The 16,609-nt window shown below is 43.7% G+C and overlaps 1 pseudogene; it reads right to left on the bottom strand.

Annotated features, from left to right (window-relative positions):
• Positions 1-460: 460 nt before the first annotated feature.
• Positions 461-1,158, bottom strand: LOC127680255 (ADP-ribosylation factor 1-like; annotated as a pseudogene).
• Positions 1,159-16,609: the final 15,451 nt, after the last annotated feature.

Consider the following 16,609-nt stretch of genomic DNA (forward strand, 5'->3'; position numbering starts at 1 on the left):
TTTTTTAAAAAGATTTATTTTATGTATTATGTATATGAGTAAACTGTAGCTATCTTTAGACAAACCAGAAGAGGGCGTCAGATCCCATTACAGATGATTGTGAGCCACCATGTGGTTGCTGGGAATTGAACTCAGGATCTCTGGAAGAGCAGTTAGTACTCAGTGGAGCCATCTCTCCAGCCCTTTCAAGTGTTCTTGTCCTGTATTTTTTTTTTTAACTATTTTTTAAAAATGCACGGAGTTTGGGTTAATCCACCAAATGGTTAACGGGCACCAATGGTCCAATGGCTCCTGGAGGCCAGGTCCCTTCTCAGTACTGACAGTGAGTTGATTCTCTTTTTATAATAAAAAATCTAAGTAAAAGAAGTACCATAAACTGCCTCAGTGGAAACAGAAACTATTTACATTAAATAAAAACCTGGCTGCCAGCTGCGTCTGCACATGTGTGTTGCGGTGTGACTCACACCACGACCAACCTGTGGAGACGGCTTCTAGCACTCAGGACCACAGAGTCCCACGTTTGCCACAGGAGAGGAAGGCTGAGGGCAGAGAAGAGGAAGTGAGAGGGCCGGAGGGGTTTGGTTCCGGAGCAGATTAGACAGGCCTCATAGAGCCCATCCTCGCTGGTGGCACAAGTGGCCTGAATGTACCAATTCCTGTGGTGTAGAGTGCAGCCCCAGTTTGTCTGTGATTTCGGCCGCATTCATGGCATTGGGGAAGTCCTGCTTGTTGGCAAACGCCAAGAGAACGGCATCTCGGCAGAGCTCGTCTTCAACGGGCATCCTCGTGAGCTCTTCACGGCCACGTTCACATGCTCTTCGTCATTGCTGTCCACTCCGAAGATCAAGTCTTGGGTGCTCTAGAAGTAGTGGTGCCACAGCAGCCGGACCTTGTCCAGGCCACCCACATCCCACATGGTGAAGCTGACACTCTTGTATTCAACAGTCTCCATGTTGAGACTGATGGTCACAATTTCGCCCAGCTTCAGTCAGTATAGAATTGTTGCCTCCCCTCAGCATCCAGGCCCACCATGAGAATGTGCATTTCTTTTTTTGCCAAAAAGGCCCATGAATTGGTTTGCAAAGATATTCCCCATGCCTGTGGACAGGTGGAAGCGATACTGGCCAAAGACCTCCGCGGCTGCTGCCCCCAGCCAGGCGTTGGCTTCCTGCCCACAAGATGGCTTTGTAGCTCTCTTAAGCACAGTGATTAAAACATAACTTTAGCCCTCATAGCCCCTGAAATACCAACCCAGTAATGCCTGGGGTAGACATATTAACAAAAGTCACTCAAAGCAATCACCTGAAATAAGACATTTTAATTGAAGCTACTTTAAGAACTTACACATTACTGACCATGATGGCTATGTTCTTGGCCATAATAAAGCTACCTATAGCTTAGGGACACCGGAGGGGCAAATATGATCCTCACTTGTCATCTGGCCCAGCATTGGAAAATATTTCTATGGTTATGCTCCTGACAATGTTGACTGGCTTGTGACTTTAAGCAGTGTTTTAGGGAAAGAGGCAAAACATAGTTCAGTTCCAACAGTGTCACTCAGTTACAAGCAGAATGTATTTGGGGTTTTTTTGGGGGGGGGTTGTTTGCTTGGTTGGTTTGGTTTTGGTTTTCAAGACAGGGATTCTCTGTGTAGCCCTGTCTGTCCTGGAATTCGCTCTGTAAACTAGGCTGGTCTAGAACTGAGAAATCCACCTGCCTCTGCCTCCTAAGTGCTAGGATTAAAAGCATACACCACCACTGCCCAGTGACCAGCAAATATTTTAAGAAGTGTTTTCATTGGTCAGCCAGAACCCTGTTTTTCCTTAAGATCAGGTTTCTCAGAAAGATTAAAGATCACTTAGAAGGAAGTTGGAAGGGGGAAACAGAACTATCAGGGAGATTTGCAAATTTGAGACAGGGGGTTTATTTTTTATTTAACAAGTTTATAGAGAACTACCTGGCTAAGGCCCTAAGTCAGAAATTGATGGACCACTTAGTGTTTAAGGTTCTTTCTTTAAGGATTTGTTTTAATTGGAAAAAATAGTTTTTTTTCTTTTTCTTTCTTTTTTTTTTTTTGGTATTTTTCAAGACAGGGTTTCTCTGTGTAGCCCTGGCTGTCCTGGAACTCACTCTGTAGACCAGGCTGGGCTTGAACTCAGAAATTTGCCTGCTTCTGCCTCCCAAGTGCTGGGATTAAAGGCATGCGACATCACTGCCCAGCTAAAAAATAGTTTTCATATAATTTCATATAATATATTTAATCACACTTCCCCTCCCCTAATTCCTCCCATCCACCTAACTCCATGCCCTTTCTCCTCTCTCAGTCTTTATTCTTTTATTCTCTCTCTCTCTCTCTCTCTCTCTCTCTCTCTCTCTCAAACAAACCAGATACAAAATTGGAAACCATAATATATAATCAGAGTACCAGTAAGATAAAAAATGCCCAAACAAAGCAATATGAGACCAAAAAATTCTACAAAAATATCACTGAGTTCATTTTGTATTGGTCATCTGTTGCTGGGGACTGCCCTTATATGTGGTCAATATACTCAGTGAGACTCTGTTGGAGAAAACTAATTTTTCCTTTCCAAGTGGAAGTCAGTTACTGATAGGGTGTGATGGCTATTCTGGTTGTCAGCTTGACTACATCTGGAATGAACTACAATCCAGAGATGGAGGGCACACCTTTGATCCAGATCTTGAGGCTGGAAGACACAGGTTTCTGACCCTGATCTTGCCTTGGGATAACACTCAATTTTGATCCAGATCTTGAAGTATAGTGGCCAAGAAAAACTTAGGCTCAGACAAGGTAGTACCCAGCTTTAATTCCAGGATACTGAGGCAAGCAGATCTCTGTGAGTTCAAGGCCAGCCTGGGACAGAACAAGTTCCAAATCCAGGTGTGATCGTGCACACCTTTAATCCTGGCCACACCTTCTGCTGGTGCCCTACATAAGGACAATGGAAGTAGGAAGTCTCCCTCTTCTTCACCTGCTTGGACTTGGCCAGCACATCTGTCGGAACCTACTTCTTCAGGAGTCCAGCTTATACAGAAGACCAGCTGAAACAACAAACCTCACAGCACTGAGCGACTACTAGATTCTTGGACTTCCCATTCACAGATGTTGGGTTACTTGGACTGCAGACTGTAAATCAATCCAATAAATTCCCTTAATATAGAGATATTCTGTAAGTTCTGTGACTCTAGAGAACCCTTACTAATACAGAGGAATCTTAAAGAGGAGTAGGCTTTTCTTTGCTTAACTTAGATCTCATTGGAATTATTTAGGAAGAGATTTCAATGCATGTTTGCTAATGGTGGTGGTGATGATAAGGCTAATCACAATAAGATAAGCAGCAGTCCGCTCAGTCCACATGCTCAGTCCACACGCTCGTACTATGTTAATTCTGTTCCCAAGACTGCAGGAGAATCTGCATGTAGGACGCTGAGGGAACCTGGGTAGGAAGGCCGAAGACGGACTTAAGGATTCAAGGGCAAGGGGACCTAGAGAGGAAGGAAGATTTAGAACTGCCATTCTGAGAACGGAGTAAGGTCCAGGCCTGAGAGGGGCAGAAGACAGAGTATACCAATCATGTCAGAGCTGGAGAAGAGTTACACACACACACACACACACACACACACACACACACACTGGGTCTAGGTAGCAAAGATAGAATGTAGATTTTAGTAAGTAATAACTCAGGAGTATTGGAGGGGAGGTGTTAGCCATGTGGAGGTTTGGAAGGGGCCCGACCATTAAGCTGTTTAAAACACATTAAAATAGACTGCGTGTGCATGCCGTGCCGTGCGTGCGTGCGTGCGTGTGTGTGTGTGTGTGTGTGTGTGTGTGTGTGTGTGTGTGTGTTAATTCAGGAACTCGGAACACAGAGGTGGGTATCGAGGAACATCCTGTCACCAGGGAAGTTTGAGCAGGATTAATTGGCCTACTGCAACAGTCTTGTGCCAATGTCCTGATTTCTGCAGGATGGCTTGAAAACAACACCACAGTGGTCTTCCATGAAGGCTAGAGTACCATCCTTGACATGACTTTTCCTTGTCAGCCTCTGCCAGTCTCCAAAGAGATGGAGCTCAGACCCTACCTTCAGGTTTGGTAGCCCCTGATCAAGTTCTCTCCACTTGGTCTGCGTGCTGTGGGAATGAACGTGTATATTTGGGAGGAGCCTCCATCTCTGGAAGTTGTCAACGCTCACCAGTCGAGCAAAACATAATACACAGGAAACCTATGATCATGTGATGCACTATTTATTATCTCTCAGATTCCAAACACACCCACGGAAGCCTTTTCTGGAGACTGCACATCTGCAGCAGAGGTCTGACACAGGAATCAGTGGCACTGAGACACACCATTTGGCTAATTGATCGTGTGTCACCTGTGTGACACTCTATGTAGCCCTACTCCATTACAGAGACATGGCCTTTGGCACAAAGGCTCTCTGTCCCTGCTCTGCCTTCCCTTCCTTCCTCTTCTTCCACACATCCTCCTTCCCTTGTCAGAGACTCTTTAAGCTCTGTGGGCCAGACACTGTTCCAACAAGAGGCCAAAGATCTTGTGCCAATTTTAAACTTAGGAAAGGCACCGATAAAAGGAGATAAGGTGAGTTTTTATCAGACTCTGCCAAAGGAGCAAGTGGAACAAATACTAATTAGAACTGAACAAGGCTCATCAGAGTTGCATTTGCTTGAGTAACGACATCTCCTGCACTGGAATTGGTTGGTAGGCTTCTGTGAGGAGTTACAGAGTGGCAAATGGATGTGTCCCCCTGGCTGATGTGTGCTTGTTGGCAGAAAAGCAGTAAGAGTCCACAGCTGCCGGCAGTGGTGGTGCACGCCTTTAATCCCAGCACTTGGGAGGTAGAGGCAGGAGGATTTCTGAATTCAAGGCCAGCCTGGTCTACAAAGTGAGTTCCAGGAGAGCCAGGGCTACACAGAGAAACCCTGTCTCGAAAAAACCAAAAAAGAAAGAAAGAAAGAAAAGAAAAAGGGAAAAAAAGAGTCCACTGCTTAGGACAGTTGTACAGGTGAGCCACAGAAAGGGATGAGCCAGGGCAAAAATCTAGAATATGCTGCCACGAGGCTAGGGTCTCACGGGACAGGAACCATTTTCTCATTCCCTCAAAGGCACTTTCTATTCCAGGAAGCATAAGCCTGTTCTCTAATGATGGCACTTTAGGGAGCAGATCAGGGATTTACAAAGCACAGGAGACACTGGGAAGAGTCGAAGGAAGAAAAAGAGCGGACATGGCTATCTCTTCTCCTTGTAAACAAATCATGTGCGGGCTTTCCTGACGTGTTCCCTTACTTTTGAAGACCCCACAACATTTCTAATGAAAACAAAGACTTCACAATGAGTCTTCTATGTTTTTTGTCTCATAATCACCTTTCACGTTTGACTTCTATCCCCCAAATATCTCCTACATGTAACTACGTGTTCTTCAACCTCACTGATGTTTTCATGTAGAAAATTTAGAGGATCTCAGTAAAGACACAGCTGGAGCAACACACTAAACACTTAAGGAAAGGAGGCACAGAAGTGCTGATTTCCTGGGCTCAGCCTTGTCACCTGAAAACCCTCCGGGAGGTGGGGGAAGGCCCAGGCGCTGGCGCTGGGCTTGATTTTGACCTTGACTTGACCTCTTGACCTGCTCTAAGTAAGTCCTCACACATCTCTGAGCTTTATTTTCTTGTCTGTACAAAGACAGTGCTGCTGATCTGTCAGGGCAGGGTTACATGTGTTTGGTTTCCAGAGGTTGGAAGCATTTCATCTGCATCTAGAAGGAAGCTGAGGTTAGGAAGGTCAAGGCTGAACCAACTGGGACCGTGAGTTCTCCCAGGCACTCTCCGGGTACTTACTGCTGAGGTTATCAAGGATGTTGACTTGCCATACCAAACATTATTATCCTTAGCTATAGCCTCTCCTTTTGTTCTTCAAGCCTTTATGGAAGTTGCCAGCCCTCCCACTTAAACCTGAGAATGCAGGGTGCCACAGTAATAAAACAAAACAAAACAGGAGTTTTGAAGTTCTGCTTCCACCCCCTTCTTAATAATAAGGTTGTTTTCAGTTTCCTAATCTGTGAAAAGGAGATCCCTGCACTTATAATAACACATGTGTCATAGAAGAGTTGACGATTAATTGAGATTCTGTTTGACAGACACATAGTGGCAGCCCTGGAGAATTGTGTGGATTCCCTTTCTTTCCTCCAGTCCCCTGCCTTGCCTGCTCATAGTTCTCCAGTGTGTGTATATGGCAGTAGAAACTATCAATAGTTTGCACTGGAATGGGTGAACTGGCCAATGGCACAAGCTTAGGCATGACACAAGGTCGAACCCAGCTGACAGTGTCTTGAAACATCCACCAGTTTTCATTCTGAGTCTCATCAGAATGAAAAAATTCTTCCCCTCTCAAGTATATCTGTGGGCCCTCATATTCGATATACTGAACATGAAAGTCCTACATGTGTGTATAGGGAAGACATCAGCAGTCCATGGGCCCACTCAAAGGGCCCTAGGAAGCTCCCTTCAACCTCAGTACTCTCTGACACTCTGAACTATTTCCCCAAGTCCCAACTGCATTGTTCCATCTTCAGCAGGTTTTCATTCACTGAAGTATAATCTGCAGCAAGCTTAATCAGCCTTACCTGTCTAAAACAAAGGTGTCAGTGTAATATACTCTAAGAACAAGGCCTACAAACTCAGGCTGGCTCGGTTGTTTCCTAGCTTTGTAATATTAAACGACTGTCTCAGTTCTCTTATTTTAAAAAATGGCACCGACTTAGTGGGCTTGTGAAGATTAAATAACTATATATAACTAAATATCCTGTAGAACAGGATAGATAGGGAGGAGACAGTACCTAGAACAAGAATAGCTCATCTCAGAGGTATATCTAGCTATTGATCCTAAAAAAAAAATCTTGGCATCCATTATAAACTATGCTGAGCAGGTAGAAGATAGACTAGTCAGTGCTGATGGGTAGCATTCTGCCTACTAATCTGCCTCATCCTGTCACAGGCTTAGGCCTCTCTTCCTGCCAGATGGGTACCAGGAAGGATCAGAAAAGTAGTCGGTTACTCATTGTCAGCCATGTTTGCCTTGTTGGCTTGATGGCCATGGTTTTATTTATTTATTTATTTATTTATTTATTTATTTTGTTTTTTTTTTTCCGAGACAGGGTTTCTCTGTGTAGCCCTGGCTGTCCTGGAACTCACTCTGTAGACCAGGCTGGCCTTGAACTCAAAAATCCGTCTGCCTCCATCTCGAGGGCCATGATTTAACCTTCCTCTCTAACCTCCAAACCACAGCCCTTTACCTCAGCCTGCTGATGAAGGAAAGCAGTATACACAAGTTGGATCTTTGGCAAATTAGCTCTTCTGGAATTTGGCTGCCTAGCTGGGAGTACGTCTTAGAGGAAGATGTAACAGAGCTGCGCTAGCCCTCGCCCCAGGCCCAGATCCTAAGCCCTACACTTAGAGTGCAAGTGGCTTCAGCTTCAGATTCACTTTACAGCAAAGGAAAGTGGAAACATTTGTGTACAACAACTGACTTTGCACTAAGTGGTAGTGACTTATTGCTCCTTAATGTTAGATATCTGCTCTGTGAGATTTTAAATGAAAGCATTCTGCCAGATGGAGAGAAGGGGAAGAAGGCAAAGAAAAAAAAGAGGAGGAGAAAAGTTAGAGCACAAAACAGCTGTAAAGTTGGACTGGAGACAGTTGTGGACGTATGCCATTTTAGCATGTGCATGTTTTTTAAGAAGTCCCACAAATATACTCACCTTTGGTGTTGAATGCTTGAGTCCTCAAAGAGGACAGCAGAGAATATGGTGGCAAGGACTCCTCTTGATTTTGGGTTATCCTGTCATGCTCAAAGTAAAATACAAGAGGGAAGCAAGAGCCAGGGTGAGTTAGGATCAATGAAGCTTCGTGGCCATCAGAGCCAACAACCACTGCCCAGTCCTGTTCTTTTCCGGCTTGCTGGACCAGCTGATGTAAGAGAATTATGCAACCTTTTCTGAATTTAGGAAGATATCTGACGGGCACAATAGGACAAGGACTCAGACAATCTGAATACCGAGGGATACTATTCAGTTTGTGCACTCGAAGATGCTAATTTTTAGAATAGTAAGAGAATGAAGGGTTAAAGAAAGGCCAGATGGAGTAGGGAAAGCACACTCTTCCACCCACGGCTGGCCTCTTACTTCCTTTCACTCTTTCTTCTGAGCTCCTCAGGCCATGATAACCAAGACCCTTTATAGCTTCAGCCTCTTCTTCCTGCATATCCGACATACCGTGTTTCCCAGGGACATTTTCCCCCTATTAATCCTTCCATATTCCATCTACTACAGATGCATATAAAAAGGTATTTGTTTATGCAATATCCCAGTTCCTTCTGTAGACCACTGATCCTATGCAAGTAGGTTTACTCTGTTAAAAGTATTACCCCAGCAGGCCACTAGGTTATACCCCAGGCTACTGCCCCCTTCCTTGATGGTGACTACCCTCTTACTGGCCTCTCCCCAATGTCCCTCCAATCCCTGACTCACTTCAGATTTCACAATCACCAGAAGCTATGACAAGGGCCAGGTGGATGACTTGTCTGATGACTCCTAGACCTTCTCAACCTTGAGGCCTTCACTTCCAGAAGCTTAAATCCTGATCTCCTACTCTCTGCCTTCAGCCTCCTGTGCCTCTCACACCTTCCTTCTAGACCTGATTATCCATCTTAACATTTATCAACCTTTGGGTTTTGTTTTGTTTTTTCTTTTATTTTCTTCCATTTATCTCTTCCTGATCCAACATGAACTCCTAGCTCTTCACACCAGTTAGAGCACTGGAAGAACACCATCCTTTCTTTTTGTCACCTTAGCATTTCATCTAATTCATTTGGAAACACATCTGGGCCTTCATAAAATACATCACAGATCATTCTTAATGCTGCTGTGGCAGTTAGTAAAAAAATGTTTCCTCTTCCGACTTCCTTCTTCCTATTACAAAATGGTTCCACTTAGCAATTTACAGAGGAAGTAAAAAACAAACAGAAAATAGTATTGACGATCTTGGGTCTCTACCCTGCATCTAGAAAGATTACAGAACTATCTCAATACATTCAAATTCTTTCCCCTTTTCTGGTCAAACACTTATCTAGTCTCCATTCTCTGAATTTTGTCCCTGCCTAGGTCCTTCCTCATGGGTCCAATGGCATTAACCAATTTATTTTATTGTTGATTTCTCTTTCTTTGGTTCCCCCCCCCCCCACACACACACACACACAACTCCCGAGACAGGGTTTCTCTGTGTAGCCCCGGCTGTCCTGGAACTCATTCTGTAGACCAGGCTGGCCTCAAACTCAGAAATCTGGCTGCCTCTCAAGTGCTGGGATTACAGGCATGGGCCACCATGCCTGGCCTTGATTTCTCTTTCTTGATTTATATCTCAGAAGCTTCTGTGCAGGATAATCCGTCCTCTCGAGGCCTTCCCATATGCTCCTTCCTAAGTACCCACAGTCTATCACCAGGCCCTGTAAAAAGTAACAAGAACTAACCTGAGCCTTTGACTGTGCCTACTACAAAAGCATTTAGGCATTCAGGAACCAGGTATGCCCCCTATGCTCTTTGATAGCTGTAAGTGGGTACTGGGGAAATAGTTTTACAGAGGAGATTCTTGAACATATCCTTTCAACTCTGAGTAGCCAAGCAGGGGAGGGCAGATGAGGGTTTCAACGGTAGGGACCGTCCACAGGACATTGTATGTCATGAAGAGTCCTGCTCAGACTTGATGAACTGCACAGTGGGACGACATCGTATGAAAATAGACACAGAGAGTTATGGTCACTCAATCTGAAAACCCTTACATAAAACCAAAATATTCATTAATTTTAAACATCTTAGAACCCTTTCAAAAGCTAAGAAGACTAAAATCTGAATCTACGTCTTTTAATCAAAAGCATGTTAAAACCAAATTCAGGGAAGGAAAAGAAAGCACCAAGAAAACTTTATCCACAGGAGCTTGCTTTAGTAGTCACTTCTGTGATTAATCGAATAGTCAAGAAAATAATTTCTTGATTATTTCCAATTGATTTTCTTGAGGGCATTTCATTCAAATCTGAAGTAATTTCTTTTTTCCCCATGCCCCATAAGATAGGGAGTATGGCCAGTTGTGTCAAGCAGACACCAAGACCCAAAGAGTTTTGCTTTAGTGTAGGCCAGCCTCTGGGAAGCCTGGCTTTTATCTGATGTGGTTCCTCAGTCCATTTAGGTTTGTCACAGGAAGGCTCCTTAAGGCCTGCCTGTTAGCTTCATTTTGTATTCCAGGACAGGAAGTGATAAATCTTAAAAGAACGTCACATGACTTTCGGAACAGATGCTAATAGGGTCTTTTTCCATCTCTCTTGACCTCTGAACTTCCTTTCTGTTTCCCTTCCTCTGCCACCCTTACGATGTCTATGACTCCCAGGGACTCTGAAAGCATTTAAATGTTTCAGACAGTCATATTCAGGTTTCTAACCAAAACCCTAAACACAACTTCAAATAATGCTCCAGATTTTTTCATCTCATTAGAAATGTGACACTTTCTTCTCTGGCCTCCCATCTTTTCTTAGACTTGCTAGAGCCATACCTGTAATGACATACCTGGGATGATGGAATTACTGTGTCTTCTGGCTGGAGATGCCCTGTTTGGCATTTTTTTAAAAATAGGAATATATATGAAGACACGGGTAGTAGAATTACCAAGTCTACGGGTGACTCAAAACCAGGAAAGATACCTAACATGACAGAATCAGTTTTGAAGATGATTTCAACTGGGTGGAATGCAGCCATGAAGCTAACACTCCTGTGCAGAGAAGTGTATCTCACTTCTACGAACCTGAGGAAATTCAATTTCTATATGGACTAGGGTGGTGGCTTTTTTAAAAAAGATTTATTTATTAATATATGTGAGTACACTCTAGCTGTCTTCAGATGCACCAGAAGAGGGTGTCAGATCTCTTTACGGATGGTTGTGAGCCACCATGTGGGTGCTGGGATTTGAACTTAGGACCTTCGGAAGAGCAGTGGGTGGTGCTTTTACCTGCTGAGCCATCCCTCCAGCTCCAGCCCTGTGGGTGGTGGCTTTCTAATCAGTATTAGCTTAATATAAGCCCCCCCCTCCAAGCAAAAAGCAGCTGCTGAAGATGCTTGCAGTGGATTCTGGGGTTCTCACATTCGTACAGCAAGCACCTTCAACTCCCTGAACCATCTCCCCAGCCCTGATTATCAGTTTTAGCTCCCCAAAGAAGTAAATTAAGATATATATACACAAAGGATAAGAAGATGGATCCGTGGGAAAAATGCTTGTCATGGTACAAGTGTTAGTACCTGAGTTCAGTCCCCAGAATCCACAGCTGAGGTGACACATCTATTATCCCAGTGCTGGAGAAGCAGAGATAGGCATAATCCCTGGGACTCCATGGCCAGACAATCTGTCCTGTTTGGTGAGCTACAGGCCAGTGAGAAACTTTTTTTTTTTTCTGAGAAAACAAGTTGGATAACTCTTGAAGAATGACATTTGAGGTTGTCTTCTGGTCTGTACATGAAACACACACACACACACACACACACACACACACACCTAAATCAAAATGGTTGTACACAGTACCTGAGATGGATTTTGGTTTGGACATAGGTTCTACAGCATGGGATTCATGCAAGAAAGGGGCCATGGTCATTCAGCGGTTCTAGCTATGTCCGCTCTTGTCAATTTCCTATGTCTGGCTGCCCTCAGCATCTCCTTACTCACTAGGGAATATGTGAGGCTATAGCTTCTTCAGTGTGACCCTAGGTATTTTGCAGCTATTTTCTATACAGTTGAAAAGGTCATTACACAGATCTGAGACTGCCTCCTACCTCACCCATTGTCCTGAAAACTTACTGCATGTAGGTAAATAGGACACATATACATTTGGGGTAAAGAATAGATAATATCTTTTGTCTTAGGGTTTTACTGCTGTGAGCAGACACATGACCCATACATGTCTTATAAAGGACAACATTTTATTAGGACTGGCTTACAGATTCAGAAGTTCAGTCCATTAGCATCAAGGTGAGAACATGGCAGCATCCAGGCAGGCATGGTGCGGGAAGAGCTAAGAGTTCTACATCTTCATCTGAAGGCTGCTAGCAGAATACCGACTTCCAGGTAGCTGGGGTGAGGGTCTTAAGCCCACACCCACAGTGACACTCCTACTCCAACAAGGTCACACCATGGGCCAAGCATATATAAACATCATACTCCACTCCCTGGTCCCCATAGGCTTGTTCAAACACATGAGTCTATAGGGGTCATACCTAAACACGCCATAATGCAAAATATATTTAGTTCAACTTCCAAAGTCCCCATAGTCTATAGCAGTCTCAATAATATTAAAAGTCCAAAGTTCCAGGTCTCCTCTGAGATTCATCCAGTCACTTAACTGTAATCCCCAAGCAAGATAGGAAACCAGCTAGACAAAGTCCAAACTCTGCATCTAATATCAAAGTGGTCTTCAGATCTCCGACTCCTTTTTCATCTTTGTTGACTGCAACAAACTACTTTCTGCTGGGCTGGTTTCACTCTCTTTTGTGGTCTTCCATGGCTTCTCACAGTGCTCATCTGTTCTTCATGATCCCTTCATGCCTTCAAAACCAGTACCACCTGGGTGACTCTTACACATTACCAAGTCCAGCCACAGCACAAGGTGCAACCTTGACTATCTGTGGAACACAGCTGCTTTGTGCTCTCAGAAAACACTTCCCAGAAGATTTCACTTCAACGATGCTACTAGCCTCTTGTTAATCACCCCTAATTTCTAAGCTCCAGCTAAACAGCATCAATTGCCCAGTAGTCTCCTTCTCCTCTGGACTATAAAGTTAGAGTCAAATGACCAAAGCTGCCGAGTTCTGCTGCTTGCTGGGACTAGAACATGACTCCCTTGTTCTATTACACTATCACAATCTTTCTGTTTTCCAACTCCTTCACTGCCTAAGGTTGGCTGTCCTGGAACTTGCTCCATAGACTGATTTTGAACTCTGTTGCTAATCCTTCCCATTTACTTGAGTTCCTTTTCTTTTTTTCTTTTTTCTTTCTTTCTTTCTTTTTTTTTTAATGTATATAAGTACACTGTAGCTGTCTTCAGACACACCAGAAGAGGGTGTCAGATCCTATTACAGATGGTTGTGAGCCACCGTGTGGTTGTTGGGAATTGAATTTAGGTCCTGTGGACGAGCAGTCAGTGCTCTTAATCGCTGAGCTATCTCTCTAGTCCTTAAGTTCCTTTTCATAATTCTAATCCTAGGTTCAAGTCATTTGGTTTGACAACCACGGCATCATGGTTGCTAAATTTCCCAACGGAATGTGTATTTTCTCCCTTATTATATCCAAAGTAGCCCCCATAGCAGAGGGAATTCAGCAGAGTTCAATACATAGTTGTTGAATTGTTGAATGAGGTAATCAAAGAATAAATATCCTATAGGCTGTCTGTTGGGACTGATAGCTCAGAGAGTTCTATCTGTTTCCACAGGTAAGTGATAAAAAAACATCTAGGGCCATTGATATCAATACTCTAGGAAATTCATTTTTATGTGTATGTGTGTGAATGTGTAGGGGATAGGTTTCATGTGTGTGCAGGTATATGGAGGCTAGATGACAACCTAGGTGCCATCCCTGGAAAACCATCACCTCCTTTGAAGCAGGGTATCTCATTGGAGTTGAGCTTACCGATTAGGCTAGACTGGCTGATGGATGAACCCCAGGAATGCTCCTGCCTCTGCCTTTCCAGCACTGTAACTGTGGCACATGCTACTCAATCTGACATTTTCCTATGGCTTCTTGCCATGGAAGCCAGTTCCTTACTAACTGAGCCATCCCTTCAGTTCCCTGATTTTTTTTTTTTTTTTTTTAAGGAAAATCATGTTGCCTGCATAGACTAGGGCAATGAGACTCCACTGTCAGACTGTTTCTAGACCTAGGAATCAAGGACGTCCGGTGGCTGTTATTCCCTCTGCTTCAACACTGCATATGTCAGACCTATTCTCCAAAGCCTGCAGCGTGGAACCGACGTGCGTGCATACTGACGATGTGCCAGCTACCTTGGTTTCAGATGCACAGAGCTCAAAAGCAAGGAAACGGTTCCTGTCTATGAAAAGCAAAAGGTCTCAGTCTTCCAGTTTTGGTTTGGTGGATATGTTTCTCTGCCTGTGTGGGGCCGAGCTCTCCTTGGCCTTTTCAGAAGGAACACGGTGTAACAATTTGAAATGCGTCACCACATGCTATGTGTTGCCTTTAAAAAAGCAGTTACAATGGAGCCCAAGCTAGCCGCGAACACAGAAAGAACTGTAGGTAGGATGAGCACCCTCACCCTGGCATTCTCACGCACACACCAGTCTTCTAACACCATTTATATGAAGGGAAGTGGCAGCTGTATTTTTTGTACATATTACAGCAGTGCATGTGGTGGGCAGAAATAAAATGGTCAAGGGGAGTGGGGGCAACACATGTGTTATCTTAGAGGCAACATGAATAATATTCACAGGACCAGGATGGGAATTTATGGTAGCCCAGTATATGTCAGCTATGCAGACTGAGTCTTCCCCCCCCCCCAGTGTGTGTGTGTGTGTGTGTTTTGTACTTGTATAAGAGCATATGCATGTATGTATTTACAAGAATAAAAATAGCTGGTAGAAACTCAGCATTGGTTATGAACACAATGATGTATGTGATCTGAGCTTACAGGTGTGGAGGTCAGTCTGGCGTCTAATAGAGAAGAGAAGTAGGTCTGTGTAAATGGATTGATCCTCGGTGTGCTTGTGCTTTTGTGTAATCAACAATACTCTGTAATCCTAGCACTCTGGGAGGCAGAGGCAGATTTCTGAGTTCGAGGCCAGCCTGGTCTACAGTGAGTTTCAGGACAGCCAGGGCTATACAGAGAAACCCTGTCTCGAAAAAAACCAAACCAAAAAAACCCAAAAAGAAACAAAAACAAAACAATACGAAGCAGCTAAGTGTAAGATGTGAATAAAGCATGGGACAGTTGTGTAAATGAATGTGATCGGGACGTGATCATTGCTTAGAATGTGTACATGGATATATAGAATAGTGAACAATCGGGGTCTAGCATTGAGGCGTGTGTGTCTATTGATAGGAAAGCTCTGTAAAACATTATCTGTGTCCAATTATAGGATCATATCTGGAAAAGATGAGAGATTTATTTATTTATTTTATGTATATGAGTACACTGTAGCTGTCTTCAGTCATTCCAGAAGAGGGCATTGGATCTCATTACAGATGGTTGTGAGCCACCATGTGGTTGCTGGGAACTGAACTCAGGAACTCTGGAAGAACAGTCAGTGCTCTTAACCACTGAGCTAGAGTGTGGGAGACAGGGTACATGCAGACTCATGCATTCACAGGATCGACGGAGTATATATATGGTAGACGGAGCCCTACTGTTCTGGTGATGGTCGACCAGCATGCACATGTTTAAGACAAGTGCATTTGTTTGATAACTGTATGTGCTGTGTGGGCCCCAGTAACAGTGACAGTAAGATCCTACAAAAAAGACAAGCAAGTCACCCTTCTACAGATTTCCTTTCTGACCTTCTTATCCTATGTGTATTGTCTTAAGGGACCAGGAAGTTATACTCCACAGTGTTCATCTATTTATAAAAAGACCTTTAGCTCCCACTGCACCACTTAGCATATCTGAAAGGCAAATGGGCAGAGATCCTAACGCAGTGGCCCTTGGCTTGGTACTGGACGTGACTTTCTTTGTGCTAAGAGCCAGGTGAAAGGATAACTCATGGTGTTACCAACATACAGTTTGGGGCCATCATCTTGGCATCCAAGCCTGAACTACAAGACACAAAATTCTCAAGGACAACATACAATGTTATTTCATTCACTTTGTAGAGTTCTGGTAACTGGGAGATGCTGAGATGGTCTAGCTAGTGGTTCTCAATGAGGATTATGGAAGAAGGGACGGTTACTATAATGATCTGAGATTTTGATTAGGAATAGGCACAGGAGGGTGACTAAGGTTGCTGAATTACTATTATTACTTTTTGCCTTTTGTTTTTGAGTTTTGTTTGGTTTTGTGTGTTTTTGAGACAGGGTCTCATTATGTAGACCAGGCTGGCCTAAAATTCACAGAGATCTACCTGCTTCTGTCACTGCCTCTGGAGAGCTGGGATTCGAGGCATGTACCATCACACCTGGTTCATTGCAGTGAATTTTGTCACTCCTCTGAGAAACACCGCTCTGGTCCAAACCTCTTGCTTATCTAGCAATGGAAAGCTAAGACCCAGAATGGCTGAGTGTCCTATTCAAGATGAATGACATCATGAACAGTAAGGGGTTTGTCTTTGGGTTTTCTTTTTTGTTTGCTTTGTTGTTGTTGTTGTTTGGGGTTTTTTGAGTTTTTGTTTGTTTGGTTTGCCAATTTAAGGTTTTCTGAGATACCCTATATTGTAGTCTTCAGTTACTTAATTTTTTTCAGCTTAGTTTGTTCAGCTCTGAAAATAGCATCTGAATTGAGTAAGCATTCTTTTTAGGGATAATCCCAGACAATGATCTCTTCCCACCA

Source organism: Apodemus sylvaticus, chromosome 3 (assembly GCF_947179515.1).
Source record: "Apodemus sylvaticus chromosome 3, mApoSyl1.1, whole genome shotgun sequence".
NCBI lineage: Eukaryota > Metazoa > Chordata > Mammalia > Rodentia > Muridae > Apodemus > Apodemus sylvaticus.